Source organism: Arachis hypogaea, chromosome 20 (genome assembly GCF_003086295.3).
Source record: "Arachis hypogaea cultivar Tifrunner chromosome 20, arahy.Tifrunner.gnm2.J5K5, whole genome shotgun sequence".
NCBI classification, from domain to species: domain Eukaryota; kingdom Viridiplantae; phylum Streptophyta; class Magnoliopsida; order Fabales; family Fabaceae; genus Arachis; species Arachis hypogaea.
Window position 1 is genome coordinate 20,315,015 of NC_092055.1, and position 14,967 is coordinate 20,329,981.

General features: G+C 39.1%; 2 non-coding genes across 2 annotated transcripts; both read right to left on the reverse strand.

Moving 5' to 3' along the window:
• Window positions 1-1,381: 1,381 nt before the first annotated feature.
• LOC112788178 (small nucleolar RNA R71) lies at window positions 1,382-1,490 on the reverse strand. Its single transcript, XR_003195554.1, has one exon. It is a non-coding gene; the product is annotated as a small nucleolar RNA R71 (small nucleolar RNA).
• Window positions 1,491-14,553: 13,063 nt separating this feature from the next.
• Window positions 14,554-14,657, reverse strand: LOC112788200 (small nucleolar RNA R71). The gene has a single exon (XR_003195575.1). It is a non-coding gene; the product is annotated as a small nucleolar RNA R71 (small nucleolar RNA).
• Window positions 14,658-14,967: the final 310 nt, after the last annotated feature.

Below are 14,967 nucleotides of genomic sequence, written 5' to 3' on the forward strand. Positions count from 1 at the left end.
TTGATTTCAAAATTTTTAAGTTTGGTGTCTTTTAGTGTTTTTCCTTTTTCAAACTTTTTGAAATTTATGTTCTTTGATCTTAAAATTATTAAGTTTTATGACTGTCTAGTGTTTATCATTTCTTTTTAATTTTTTTTTGAAAAAAAAATATATATTTTCGAAAATATTTCAATTTTGAATTTAAAACTTTAAGTTTGGTGCCTTGATTAGTAATCTTGTTTATCTTGTTACTCTTTAAAATCTTTATTCTATATTTTTCTTTGATTTTCAAAATCTTGTTATCGTATCTTTCCTTTTAATTTCAAATTTGATTAGTTTTTTTTCTTTAAAAATTTGAATTTCAAAATTTTTCTTTGACTTTCTTTTATTTTCAAAATTTTTAAAAAATCAAATCTTTTATCTTAAATTTTTAAAATCTTATCTTATCTTGTTGGACTTTTTCTTTTCAAATTTAAATTTTAAAATCTTTGATTGACTCTTTATTTTTAAATTTCAAAAATTTTTAAAATCAAATCTTTTATTTTATTTTCAAATCTTGTTAGTTAGTTATTTGTTTTATCTTGTTTCAATTTTAAAAGTTTGGTATCTCTTTAATTCTTCTTTCTCTCTCCTCATTTTTGAAAAATCTCCTGTCTTTTTCTCTCTCTTTTTTTTCGAAATACTCTAACCTCTTCCTTTCTCATCTTTTTTGAAAACTTTCAATTTATAAAATTCTCCCTTTATTTTCGAAAATTCTTTTTAAATTAAAAGACATATTTATTTTCTTTTCTCATCTAACTCTCTCACTAGGAGTCCTCTTCTTCATTTCTCTTCTTGGTTTCTTTCTTCTTGTTTTTGAGCAGGAATAGCGATAAAGAACCTCTCTTTGATTTGGATCCTGAACCTGAAAGGACTTTAAGAAGGCATCTGCAACAAGCTCAGGCAAGCAGAGCCGTAAGGAATCTCACAAGAGCTCTAGAACAAGGAGCTGAGGATACAACAATGGCAGCTAATCCAGAAGCTGGAGGAGTCGCAAGAAAGGTCTGAGGATCTTACACCGAACCAAATTCTGATTTATGGTCGCAGCATTTCCATTCCTGCCATTGGGGCAAACAACTTCGAGTTGAAGCTTCAACTGATCACTCTGGTACAACAGAATTGCCAGTTTCATGGACTTCCACAGGAAGATCCTAACAAATTCATATATGATTTTCTACAGATATGTGATACTGTTAAGAGTAATGGAGTAAATCCAGAAGTCTACAAGCTCATGCTCTTCCCCTTTGCTGTAAGAGACAGAGCAAGGCTATGGTTGGATTCTCAGCCTAAAGAATGCCTAGACACCTGGGAAAAGGTGGTCAATGGATTCTTGACTAAGTTCTTTCCACCTCAAAAGCTAAGTAAGCTTAGGATGGAAGTACAAACTTTTAGACAAAAAGAGGGTGAATCCCTCTATGAAGCTTAGGAAAGATACAAGCAACTGATCAGGAGATGTCCTCTTGACATGATTTCAGAATGGACCATGCTAGACATCTTCTATGATGGTATATCTGAGGCATCCAAGATGTCATTAGACCACTCTGTAGGTGGATCCCTCCACTTTAAGAAGACGTCTGAAGAGGCGCATGAACTCATAAACACGGTTGCCAACAACCAGTACATGTACGCTTCTGAGAAGAACCAAGTGAACAACGGGGCTGCCCAGAAGAGAGGTGTCTTGGAAGTAGAAATATTAGACGCCATATTGGCTCAGAATAGGCTCATGTCCTAGTAGATCAACATGATCTCTCAACTCTTGAGTGGGACATAGAGCACAGATGCTTTCTGTCCAGAAACAGCGTATGAATTAGACGCTAGTGAAAACACCTGGACCACAATGGAGGAGGTGAACTACATGGGAAACTCCTCTAGAAACTCCAAAAACAATCCCTATTCGAATACTTTCAATCAAGGATGGAGGAACCACCTCAATTTTGGGTGGAAAGATCAACAGAAGCCTCAGCAAGGCTTCAATAACAATCAGGGTGGAATGAACCATAACAGGTTCAATAATAGACCATTCCAACCCTCTCAGCAGCAGTCGGAGACTCCCACACAGTGCCTCTCTAACCTGGCTACTATAGTCTCTCACCTCTCTATGGCCACTCACTGTTTCATGGCTGAAATTAGGTCATCCATCAAGAACTTGGAGATACAGGTGGGACAGCTGAGCAAGAGGATCCCAGAGATCCCATCTAACACTCTTCCTAGTGACACGGAAGTGAATCCAAGGGAAGAGTGCAAGGCCTTTACTATGGAGTGACGTGGCAGAAATTGGCGGATTAAGAAATTAATGTAAGAGATACATTGCAAGTACAGTTCTTAGCCAACAAAAAATTCGCTTATCAATTTAGAAGGGTTGTCACAAAATTAGAATTAAAATACTGGGAGTATGAATCCTAGGTCGTCTCCCAATGAGTTGCAGAAAGATGTGCTATTTTATTAATCAGATGTTTTCGAAAATGGTTTGAGTTTGGTAAACAGGAAATTAAATCAGAGAATTTATGTAATTTAAATAAAAATCTTGACCGGGAGTAGATTAGTCAGAAAGTCTATCCTTGTTGGAGTTCTCTCAAGATTAATTGGTAATTGAAGGTTGTTCTGCTTAGTTATCCTTTACCAGGTAGAGGAAAGTCAAGCAAGTTGGAAGTCTATTTCTATTCACAAGTTCTAATCCTCTCCCTTGGGAAGGATTAGTGTTAGTGACTAGAGGGGGATCCAACAATAAACCCAATTACAATTTTACTCTTGAGCATTCCAACTCAAGGTCCTCCTTTCAATCAACTCCCAATCAAGTTATGGAACTACTCGCTCATTATGAATGTAAACTTCACAAAATAAGAAAGGGAAATAAAGAAAGACATGATAAATAATAATAATCAAAGAGACCAATTAAAAATAAAAATAGTTCTTGTATTAATAAATTCTAAAAATAATCTAATAGTAATTCTGAACAAATTAAGGATATGAAAGAGTAAGTGACAAGTAAGGAAAACAAACTAGAATGATGAAGTCTTGGCGGAGGTAATAACTCTTCTCAATATCCCAATCCAAAAAGCAATAAAAACAAAATCCTAAGAACTATGAATGTGTAGAGAGAAAACCTAGAGGAGGAGTAAAGTCAGATCTAAAACTAAAAATTATGCGGAATGAATGTTTCCCCTGGTCTCTGCATGTTCCCTGGCTCTAATCTGCTTTTCTGGGCCGAAAACTGGGTCAAAACATGGCCCAAAATTGCCCCCAGCGAATTCTGCAAATTCTGCAGATCGCGCACATCACGCGATCGCGTCATCTACGCGTTCGCGTCTTCCAGCGTTTTGCCTTGCCACGTGTGCGCGTCGTCCACGCATTCGCGTCACTTGTGCAGTTTCCAATCCGTGCGTTCGCGTCAGGCACGCGAGCGCGTCACTGCAATTTCCTTTATTTTGCGCGGACGCGTGAGCCATGCGTCCGCGTCGCTTCTCGCTGGTCATCTCCTTAATTTGTTGTGTTCCTTCCATTTTTGCAAGCCTCCTCTCCAATTTCCCAGTCATTCATGCCCTATAAAGCCTGAAACACTTAAAACACAGATCACGGCATCGAATGGAATAAAGGAGAATTAAAATACATAATTAAAAGTCTCTAGGAAGCAAGTTTTCAACCATGGAGTAATTTTGGGAAGGAATTGTAAATACATGCTAATCATATGAATAAGTGGGTAAAGATTTGATAAAACCACACAATTAAACACAATATAAACCATAAAATAATGATTTATCATGGAGGTTTTGAACGAACCCAAAGAGGAGCCTGCCATTGAGGAGCTCAAGGAAATAAGAGCTCATGAGGAGAAGCAACAGGAACCTAAGGAGAAGCAAATTTCTCAAATCCTGACAATCCTCAGGAAGCTGAAAGCCAATTCCTCTCATGCAGAGGGATTGGAGAAGGATCCCCCTCCAAGGAGTGTTTGAAGGCCTCAGAGGGAGATGGGACTATGGTGCTGACTGCGGACTAAGGAGTGCAGTGCCTTAGTCCAAGAGAAGCTCCCTCAGAAGTTGCCTGACCCCGAAAGCTTCCTGATTCCCTGCACTATAGGGACCATCACTTTTGAGAAGGCATTATGTGACCTTGGTTCAAGCATCAATCTTATGCCTCTCTTTTTGATGAAGAGGCTAGGAATTTGAGAGGTGTAACCTGTTAAGATATTACTGGAGATGGCAGACAAGTCCTTTAAAGGGCATATGGCATGGTGGAAGACGTCCTGGTAAAGGTTGAAGGCCTTTACCTCCCTACAGACTTTGTGATCCTAGACACTAGGGAGGACAGAGATACCTCCATCATCCTTGGAAGGCCTTTCCTTTCTACTGCAAAGGCCTTGATAAATGTGGAAAAGGGAGAGCTAGTCTTGAGATTGTGGGAGGATGATATCTTGTTTAAGATCCCCAACCCTCAGTCTCCCTCTGACAAAGGAGGTACCATTATGCAACACTTAGTGTTCAAACCTTCTCTCTCAGTACAAAGCTATATAGAGCCCCCATACATCAATTCTAAGTTTGGTGTTGGGCAACCATCATCAAGCATTGGGAAGGAATGTACTAAGAAAAAGGTACCTAAAGGCTCGAGGAACAAGAAGATTTTCACTGAAGGCCTCTCACCTGGCATGAGAGTTGTCTTCACTAATAGTCCAGTCATTCTACATACTGTGAATCAGATCCTATCTCTAGAGCATGTGGAGCTCATTCATGAGAGCACAAGAAGAAAGTTCACTGTGAGGGGTAAAGTTCTGAGTCCCTACCTACCTTCGTAATGGAGTTGTTCGTCAAGCTAATGACGGTAAAGAAGCGCTTGTTGGGAGGCAACCCAACCTTTAGCATAGTATTTTCATTTTTTCATTTTTTTAAGTTTTATATTATAGCTTTTCCTTTGCTTTTTGATGTTTGTGATCATGTGTAGCACTTAGAACAGTGACAGAGGCATACAAAACTGAGAACAGAACACCCTGGGTAGAGTACCTTGCTGGCGTTGAACGCCAGACAAGGAGGATGTTGGGCGTTCAACGCCCATAAAGGAGTGAAAGCTGGCATTAGACGCCAGAAAGGGAGAAAGGAAGGGTGTTCAATGCCCAGTGAGGAGCAATCTTGGTGTTGAACGCCAGACAGAGAGCAGTTTGGGAGTCCAACACCCACCAAGGAGCATGGACTGGCATTGAACGCCAGTATGGGAGCACTATGGGCATTCAACGCCCTTGAGGGCGCATCCTGAGCCAACTTTATGGCCTCCATTGGGCGTTCAGTGCCCATTCCTGGCGTTGAACGCCCGGTAGGGGGCAGACAGCTCGAGCTCTGAAGCCTTCTCAGCCAATGGGTCCCATAGAATTGCTACCTACCCCACATACCCTACCTACCCTACCTTCCCTTCTCTCTCTTACTTTTTCGACCCTTGAAAGCCACACCCTACTTTCCCTCTTCCCAACACACACTCTTCCCTAAAACCATCATAAATCCCATCACTTTACTTCCCCACCAACCCCCATTTCAAATTCAAAACTTTTCCACCCATATTTCCTCCCCACATAACCGAATCCTACCCCATCTCAACCCTATAAATACCCCCCTCATACACCCCTTCATACACACATCTTACACACTATTCTTCTTTCTTCTTCAAAACCCACTTGGCCGAAGCCTTCTCCTCCTTCCTCTCTTTATTTTCTTCTTTGTTCTTCTACTTCACTTCCCTTTTGTTATTATTTGCTTGAGGACGAGCAAACATCTTAAGTTTGGTGTTGCAAAAGCTCTGCTTTTTGACTTCTGCTCCTCCTCTATGGCACCAAAGGCCGGCAAATCTTCAAGGAAGAGAAAGGGAAAGGCTCCCACTTCTACTTCCGAACCTTGGGAGTCATAGAGATTCCTCACCAAGGTGCACCACGATCACTTCTATGATGTGTTAAGGCACATAAAGGTGATTTCCGAGGTCCCCTTTAAGCTCAAATAAGAGGAGTATCCAGAGATCCAACATGAAATCTGGAGAATGGATTGGAAAATTTTGACCAATCCTGTTTCAGAGGTCGGAACACTAATGGTGCAAGAATTCTTCGCCAATGCTTGGGTCACCAAAAATCATGATACAAGGGTGAACCCAAAGCCTAAAAACTGGCACACCATGGTGAGAGAGCAGCTCCTGGATTTTAGCCCGAAAAGTGTGAGAATGGCGCTATAATTGCCACACATGCTAGGAGATCCACACTCTTACATTAAAAGGGTCAACTCCGACCAAAAATTGGGTCAAGTCCTTGCGGACATCTGTATGGAAGGAGGACAATGGAGAAGAGACGCACAAGACAATCCCTACCAATTGGGAAGGCTTGACCAAAAGTCCATGGCTGGAGGATGGTTGGAGTTTATCTAACGCTCCATCATCTCCACAAGTAACCGATCTGAGGTTACCATTGACCAAGAAATAATGATTCATTGCATTATGCTTGGTAATGAGGTGGAAGTACATGAGGTGACACCTCAAGAATTGTACAAGGTTGCTGAAAAGACCTCCACTCAAGCGAGGTTAGCATTCCCACGCCTCATACATCGCCTATGCAGTTCAGCTGGAATTGGCATATCTAGAGATACCCTCATAGAGATTGACAAGCCCATCACAAAGAGGAAGATGGAACATGTGAGATACCCTCCTGGATTTTAGAATCTCCTTCTTCTCAAAACTTATTTTCTATTTTCTCAAATCTTGTTAGTGATGGGTGATGAGTGGATATTTTATACCCTTTTTCGCATCATTTTCATATAGTTTTTAGTATATTTTATTTAGTTTTTATTAAGTTTTTATAGGTTTTAGTGTTAAATTCACATTTTTGGATTCTACTATGAGTTTTTGTGTTTTTGGATAATTTCAGGTATTTTTTGGCTGAAATTAAGGAGCTGGAGCAAAAGTCTGATTCAAAGACAGAGAAAGCACTGTAAATGCTGTCCGGATCTGACCTGCCTACACTCGAAAGAGATTTTATGGAGCTACAGAAGTCCAAATGGAGCGCTCTCAACAGCTATGGAAAGCTAACTTCCAGTGCTTTCCAGAAATATATAATAGTCCATACTTTTCTTTGGATTAGAAGGCCCAAAACTTTTGTCCAACGTCAGCTTCCTGCCCCCTTCCAAGCGTTTAGCGGCCAAAAGAGCAAAGACCAATGTACAAACACCCAAAGAGGATCCCTAGCTGGTGTTCCACGCCCAGAGACCTCAAAGCACGTGGATCTCATCAAAGCTCAGCCCAAACACTCACCAAGTGGGCCCCAGAAGTGAATTTTAGCACTAGATAGACTATTTTACCCTTACTAGTCATCTGTTTAGTATTTAAAGTGTATTTTACATAATCATTTGGAGGAACACCGACCTTTTTATGCTATTTTCGAGTTTTATCTTGTGTTTTACATCAGTATGAGTTTCTAAACCTCCTAGGTTGAGGGGAGGAGCCCTGTTGAGTCCTATGAATTAATGAAAGTATTACTGTTTCTCTTCGATCCGTATTTGATTAATTCTAAGATGTATATTCATTCTTCATCAATATGAATGCGTTGAACTGGCATAAGGTTATCACGTTCTACATGGGTTCAGAGTGCATCTTTCATCGGACAATGATGAACCACCAGCTTGAATATACGTCTCTCAGACGGCTAATTCATGACTTCGTTGGGGACTTCTCGAGATATTAGTTCAGCCAATTTTTGGGGAGATTAGGGTTTCTGTGGTAGAGGCTAGAACCCAAGGTACAAAATTCTCTGATTCAGAAGATCTGACCTTGTATGTGAAGTTTTGAGTAGGATCATTAAGGAGAATGAACTGTACGAGTTTCACCCTCAATCAGAATAGATCCGCACTAAACCTGGGGTTCAAATCTGGAGGAGTATTGGCAGCTTCTCAAACCAGTGTCAATCACACACAGCCTCCCATTGAAGAAATCACTCACAAGAAAAGAGAGCAATAATATTGGAATTAATTCTGAAAGGCAAAGTAACTCCAATCCTCAACTACATTCCTATTTTTATAATTAAACATTGTAATTCCATCTTTCAAATCAACAACCTTCTGACCTACCTGACTAAGACCTGCAAGATAACCATAGCTTACTTCAAACCAAAATCCTCGTGGGATCAACCCTGACTCGCTCAGGTATTACTTGCACGACTCAGTGCACTTGCTGGTACAACTGTACAAAAGTGTGGGGATTTGTGCACCAATGGGTAATTGAGGTCCCTGTGGTGCCAAGGCTAGAACATTGAGCATCGTTCTCTGATCCAGAAGATCTGACCTTGTTTGTGGCATTTTGAGTAGGATCAACAGAAATTGATTTGCGTGAGCTTCACCGTCATCCAGATTGAATGATCAGCATCCTGGTATTTGGTTTGGACCATGGAGATTAATGACCACGACCCATGGCTTAATCACTTACAGTCTTGCCATTGAATGAATCACTCATTGTTAAAGTAGTCAGTAAGAAGTATTAATCCGGAAGAACAAGCATCTCCGAGGCCTTAACTGATTCTTTATCATTGTTTTCACATTAATTCATTATTGCTTTCTTTACTGTTCTATTTTATGCGCCTACAACAACAATCAACTTTTTATTCACCTGACTAAGATCTACAGGATAACCACAGCTTGCTCAATCCGACAATCTTCGTGGGATTCGACCCTCATTCACCTGAGGTATTACTTGGACGATCCGGTGCACTTGCCGGTTCAGTTGTGCGAGTTACATTTTCGCGCAGCATGCATCCATTTCATCTGTTATTCAGTGGGTTCACGATTACGCTACAAGATGTAGCCTATTGATGCGGGCGGAAATCAGCCAGTTAAGAAATTTATAATATAAAACTAGTGTTGTAAGTACAGTTCTTAACCAGCAAAAATCTGCTTATCAATTTAGAAAGGTTGTCACAAAATTAGAATAAAAATACTGGGAGTATGAATCCCAGGTCGTCTCCCAATGAGTTGACAAAATGGTGCTATCTTATTAATCAGGAGTTTTCCGAGAAATTTTGAGAGTTGAATAACAAAAAATAAATAATTGTAAATAAGCGCAATGAAAATTAAAAAAGACTATTATATTCAAAATAAAATGCCTTGACCGGGGGTATGATTAATTGGAAGTTCTATCCTTGTTGGAATTCTTTCAAATGTAGTATCAAGATGTTGTTGTTTTCACTTAGTTAACCCTTACTAAATAAAGTAAAGTCAAGTGATTAAGCTAACTCTTATTCACAAATCCTAATCCTCTCCCTTGGGAAGGACTAGGGTTAGTAAATAGAGAATTAGCTAACAACTTCCAATTTAACTAATCACTTGAACATTTCAACTCTAGGGTCTCCATTTAATCAACCCCCAAGTCAAGTTGGGAGTCTACTCCATTGACATAAAAATTACTTGCACGGAATTAAAAAGGGAATAAAAGGAAGACATGATAAAAAATAATTGAAAAGTAATTAAAATAAAAGTAATCCTTTGCATTAATAAATTCTAAAAATAATCCAATTGTAACTCTAAATAAAGATTAAGGATATAGAAGAGTAAGGGAATAAGAAAACAAACTAGAAGAATAGCAATTTCAACGAAGGTAATGACTCTTCTCAATATCCAAAAGCAAAAGCATAAAACTAGAAATCTATGAATGTAAAAATAAAACCTAGAGGAAGAGTAATTTCTCTCTAAGATCTTCACTAAACTAAAACTATGCTAATGAGAATGTGTGTTGAGTCTCTGCACGTCTCCTGGCTCTAGTCTGTGTTTCTGGGCTGGAAACTGGGTCCAAACTCGGCCCAAAATCACCCCCAGCATTTTTTGTGATTTCTATAGATCGCGCATGTCACGCGTACCCATCAGTCACGCATACGCATCGCTGGTCATGTTCACGTGTCACGCATACGCGTCAGGCACACGCACGCGTCGTCTTGCAGAACTCCAATCCACGCATACGCGTCAGGTATGCGCACGTGTCACTGTGAAAATCTCCAGATCACGCGCACGCGTGAGCCATGCGTGCGCGTCGGTGCTCGCTGGTTATCTTCTTTATTTCTTGTGTTCCTTTCATTTTGCGAGCTTCCTCTCCATCCTCTAAGCCATTCCTGCCCTATAAAGCCTGAAAACACTGAACACACAGATCATGGCATCGAATGGTATAAAGAGGGATTAAAATACACAAATTAAAGGTTTAGGAAGAAAGTTTTTAATCATAGAGTAGTATTGGGAAGGAATTGTAAAAAATCATGCAATTTATATGAATAAGTGTGCAAAGACTTGATGAAACCACTCAATTGAGCACAAGATAAACCATGAAATAGTGATTTATCACCTATCAGCTAGGGCTCCCGATCGACCGACAGTACATCAGCAGATGTTTGACGAACTTCGAGCTGTACATCAACGGCGGCCGTCCGGCATGAATTTGGTTTGAAGAGTTGTTGGGTGTGTTGCCGCCATCGGACTGCATCGACAAATTCACTATGAAGTGAACTTGGATGCAGGAGACATTCAGTGACCTTCTCGAGGGCGCAGATGAGGAGACAGTCAGGAGGTACGCGAGAGCGTACATCATGATGTTATTATCGACACAACTCTTTGGTGACAAGTTTGGTACATGCATGCATATCAGGTGGTTGTCGTACGTAGCGAGTTTAGAGTACATGGGCAGATATAGTTGGGGATCGACCACTCTGTCGTGGTTATACAGGTGCCTATGCCATATGGCCAACAAGCACGTAGTTAAGTTGACAGGTCCACTGCAGCTCCTCTAGTTATGGATCTTCTGGCAGTTTTCAGGTTTCAGGCCGGATGGGTTTGACGCCTTTCACTGGCCCTTGGTGATGAGGTACTCAATTGATTACTAGTTGGTTTTTGTGTTCCCATTGTTTCGATTTTTTTTTTTTTGACTTATTGATAACATATCTTGGGTGGCAGGTGGTCAGGTTATCAACCGAACATGATTTTGATGTTTTTAGTACCATGTGTGTGTTCATGTTTCCTTTCAAGGTACTCGTGTTATCTGTTATTTACATTTCTTATGAGTATAGATAAGAACATTCAGAAGCACCTATATTTCATTATGTTTAGAAGCACATGTATGTTATGCAAAATTTCTATTACGAGTCGATATTTCATTACACTAAATAGGACTAAACAAGACACCATAACTAAAATAAAGCAACAGCAACAGCATCTAAACATTAGACAAACCATCAAATATAAACAACAAAGAGATTAAAGACAACAGGACTAACCAACAACAAGACTAAAACTGAAGACAAAACATTACACTAAATAAAAAGAACACTAAACATTACTGGCAGAAGTAGAACGAATGCTGATGCCTCCTTGAGGACACGTCCTACGTGTGTGGCCAGGCTGTCTGCAAAGGCCACATCTCTTGGGTCTGTTCGGGTCAACCTCGTCCATTGTCGTCCAGATTCTGGTAGTCCTGGGTCTCCCTTCAGACGCACGTCTCTTGGCAGGATTGGGGATGAGTGTTGGACCATCGTATGGTGGCTAAAACCCCTCAGGGATTGGAGGGGTGAACCCTATCCATTAGGCATCAAATACCGAGCTAAGGCGATACACCTCATGGACATAAAGTGACCAATTTAGACGTGAGTATGCACAACACACTAAGGCATGGCGGCATGGATAATGAAGTGTCTAAAAAATACTCGCAATCACAAGTGTGGTCCCTTAGGGACTGATGAGCAGATAATTTATACCCTTTTTAGCATTGTTTTTACATAGTTTTTCGTATGTTTTTATTACTTTTTATTATATTTTTATTAGTTTTTATTCAAAAATCACATTTTTGGACTTTACTATGAGTTGTGTGTTTTTCTGTGATTTTTAGGTATTTTCTGGCTGAAATTGAGAGACTCGAGCAAAAATCTGATTCAGAGGCTGAAAAAAGACTGCAAATGCTGTTGGATTTTGACCTCCCTGCACTCGAAGTAGATTTTCTGGAGCTACAGAAGCCAATTGGCGCGCTCTCAATTGCGTTAGAAAGTAGACATCCTGGACTTTCCAGCAATATATAATAGTCCATATTTTGCCTGAGATTTGATGGCCCAAACTGGCGTTCAAAGTTAGCCTAAAACATCTTGGCGTAAAACGCCCAAACTGGCACCAGAATTGGAGTTAAACGCCCAAACTGGCACCAAAGCTGGCGTTTAACACCAGGAACAGCCTAAGCACAAAAAAGCTTCAATGCTCAGTCCAAGCACACACCAAGTGGGCCTCAGAAGTGGATTTCTGCACTATCTGTATTTAGTTACGCATTTTCTGTAAACCTTAGTAACTAGTCTAGTATAAAAACTACTTTTAGAGATTTATTTTGGGTATTTTGGTTGAATCTTTTATCTTTTGAACTTGTATGTTCACATTTGGAGGCTGGCCTCACGGCCATGTCTAGACCTTTCACTTATGTATTTTCTACGGTGGAGTTTCTACACCCCATAGATTAAGGTGTGGAGCTCTGCTGTTCTTCATGAATTAATACAAGTACTATTGTTTTTGTATTCAATTCATGCCTACTTCTTCTCTAAGATATTCACTCGTACTCCAACCTGATGAATGTGATGACCCGTGACACTCATCATCATTCTCACTTATGAACGCGTGCCTAACAACCACTTCCGTTCTATCTGCAATAACTTGGCCTCCTGGTTCACGACGCATGGTTGCCTCTCCTGACAACAGAGCATTCCATTCCGTGAGATCAGAGTCTTCGTGGTATAGCCTAGAACCATTGGCAGCATTCCTGAGATCCGGAAAGAGTTGACATTAAGATTGTGCGTACCAAGTTTTTTGCGCCGTTGCCAGGGATTGTTCGAGTTTGGACAACTGACGGTTCATCTTGTTGCTCAGATTAGGTAATTTTATTTTATTTTTAAGCTTTTTATTTTCGAAAATTCAAAAAAAATAAAATAAAATATAAAAATAAAAATATACAAAAAAATTTTATTTTGTTCTTCATAATTTTTAAGAATGAATTCTAGAGTTTCAGATGATGCTTTTATCATCACAGGAGCTAGTTGATTCCCATCAATTTGGCTGTTGTATGTAATGTCCTGCTGAAGCTTGGCTAGCCATGTCTAATCTTTTTAGACTGAAGTTTTAGACTAACATTGCATGATTCCTGGAATTCGTATTAAAAAGTTTGAATTTCTTTATTTTCTTTTTCAAAATAATTTTCGAAAAATACAAAAAAAAAATTCATAAAATCATAAAAACCAAAAAAATTTTGTGTTTTTTGTTTGAATCTAGTGTCAAATTTTATGTTTGGTGTCAATTGCATTTTCTTATTTTCGAAAATTCATGCATGGTGTTTTTCATTGATCTTCAAGTTGTTCTTGATGATTCTCTTTGTTTGATCTTTAAATTTTATTGTTTGGTGTCTTTTCTTATTTTTCATATGCATTCTTGAATTATTAGTGTATAAAGAATAAAAATTTTTTAAGTTTGGTGTCTTGCATATTTTTCTTTTCTTAAAAATTTTCAAAAATAAGTTCTTGATATTCATCATGATCTTCAAAGTATTCTTGGTGTTCATCTTGATATTCAAAGTGTTCTTGGTGTTCATCTTTTTCAAAACCACCTAACTACCTTTTTTTCTCTGAAATTTTTGAAAACTCCTCACCATTTTTTTAAACTCTTTTTAATTAACTAATTATTTTAAATTTTAATTTAATTTTATTCCTTTTTATAAGTTTCGAATACTAACCAATAATTAAAATAAGAACAAAAATATTTTCCTTTTATTTTAATTTAAAATTCGAATTCTCTCTCTCATCTCTTTAAATTTATTTATTTATATACTAACACTCTTCTTCTTAAAATTCGAACCCACTCTCCCTTTCTGTGTTCGAATTCTTATTCTTCTCTCTTCTTCATTCTACTCTTCTATTCTTCTACTCACATAAAGGAATATCTATACTGTGACATAGATGATTCCTCTTCTTTTCTATTCTCTTCTTTTTCATATGAGCAGGAGCAAGGATAAGAACATTCTTGTTGAAGCTGATCCGGAACCTGAAAGGACTCTAAAGAGGAAGCTAAGAGAAGCTAAAGCACAACACTCTGGAGAGGACCTGACAGAATTTTTCGAAAAAGAAGAAGAGATGGCCGAACCCAACAACAATGGTGGAGATGCAAGGAAGATGCTTGGTGACTTTATTGCACCCTCTTCTGACTTCTGTGGAAGGAGCATCTCAATTCCTGCAATTGGAGCAAACAACTTTGAGCTTAAGCATCAATTAGTTTCTCTAATGCAGTAGAATTGCAAGTTTCATGGACTTCCATTGGAAGATTCTCATCAGTTCTTAGCTGAATTCTTGCAAATCTATGACACTGTAACACCAATAGGGTTAATCCTGAGGTCTACAGAATTATGCTTTTCCCCTTTGCTGTAAGAGACAGAGCTAGGACATGGTTGGACTCACAACCTAAAGATAGCCTGAACTCTTGGAAAAAGTTGGTCAATGCTTTCTTGGCCAAATTCTTTCCACCTCAAAAGTTGAGCAAGCTTAGAGTGGAAGTCCAAACCTTCAGACAGAAGGAAGGTGAATCCCTCTATGAAGCTTGGGAAAGATACAAGCAATTGATCAGAAGGTGTCCTTCTGACATGTTTTCAGAATGGAGCATCGTATGCATATTCTATGATGGTCTGTCTGAATTGTCCAAGATGTCATTGGACCACTCTGTTGGAGGATCTCTTCATCTGAAGAAGATGCCTACAGAAGCCCAAGAACTCATTGAAATGGTTGCAAATAACCAGTTCATGTACACTTCTGAAAGGAATCCTGTAAATAATGGGACAACTCAGAAGAAAGGATTTCTTGAGATTGATACTCTGAATACAATATTGGCTCAGAACAAAATATTGACTCAGCAAGTCAATATGACTTCTCAGAGTTTGTCTGGAATGCAAGTTGCA